At 44.9% G+C, this 1,032-nt stretch overlaps 1 protein-coding gene across 1 annotated transcript in view; it reads left to right on the top strand.

Moving 5' to 3' along the window:
* The window catches only part of DNAH11 (dynein, axonemal, heavy chain 11), a 364,599-nt gene that overhangs the window by 80,783 nt on the left and 282,784 nt on the right, over window positions 1-1,032 (top strand). The gene's annotated exons all lie outside the window — the stretch shown is intronic.

Genomic DNA, 1,032 nt, shown 5'->3' with positions numbered 1-1,032 from the left:
CCTCAGGGTAGCAGAGCAGAGGCCAGATTGAGTCTCCGTTTGTCTCCATGCTCAGTGCACAAATTGCACAGCTAATCAGGGTGCCTCATTACGCAACCCTGCTTATTCTTGCTCTAGGAGACACCTGGCTTCCTGGCTGCTGGCTCCCATCAGCTCTGGAGTGAGGTCGAAAGTGATGCAGAGAGAGGCTCATCTGGTTTGCCCCAGACTTTCCAGGTTTGGGTTTTAGCACTGAAAGTCCCACATCCTGGGAAACCCCTCAGTCCTGGGCGAACTGGGATGTTTGGTCTCCCTATGCAGAAAGGTGGATGATGCTGAAGTATGTTACAGGAAATAGAGAGCCACAGAGGGCTGCAGCTTCCAAGAAGCAGAGCCTGGATATTCTTAGCAGGAGCAGGAAGGGAAATGGCTTTCCTGCAACTGTGTGGTAGGGTCAGCTCTCATTTGCAAGGGACATAGTGAGTTTGGACACTTAGGAAGAGCTGAGAGCTTCTTAAGAACCAAATACTGGCAAGGAGGCAGGGGATGTGGGGAGGGGGGAGTCAACAAGATGATGACGAAATAAATGTGAATTACTTTTCACATGGTAAATATGAATAATGACATTATGAGTAAGAGTATTTTTTTTTCTTGCCAGGGAACTAAGATTAAATTAGTGATAAAACTAGGTTAAGTCACGGAAGCAACTGGGAATTATGTCAAGTGAATAAGGCACATTAGGAAGAAAAGACAAATGAGCTACTGCCTGATTCCTGAGATTTCAACCAAATTATAATAAATGAACAATGAGTTTTTCTTTAAAAGTGGGTTTTGTGGGCAAGGAGACAAGAAACTGACAAGGGAAAAATATGAAACTAAAGAAAGTAGGTAGGGTGATCATGGTGTGAACGCTGGCCCTGGCTTCAGTGGGTGATGACTCAGTAATTGTGAGTGAAAAAGAAATGTCCTCGATTGTCCACAGCTTTCAGAATGAGAGATGTGTGCAGCAGCTGACTTGAGTGTATTTTAGTTGCATTCCATTTCTCTGCCATT

This window comes from Galeopterus variegatus, unplaced genomic scaffold (assembly GCF_000696425.1).
Source record: "Galeopterus variegatus unplaced genomic scaffold, G_variegatus-3.0.2 Scaffold949, whole genome shotgun sequence".
Classification (NCBI taxonomy): Eukaryota; Metazoa; Chordata; class Mammalia; order Dermoptera; family Cynocephalidae; genus Galeopterus; species Galeopterus variegatus.
This window is presented reverse-complemented; position numbering and strand designations above follow the sequence as displayed.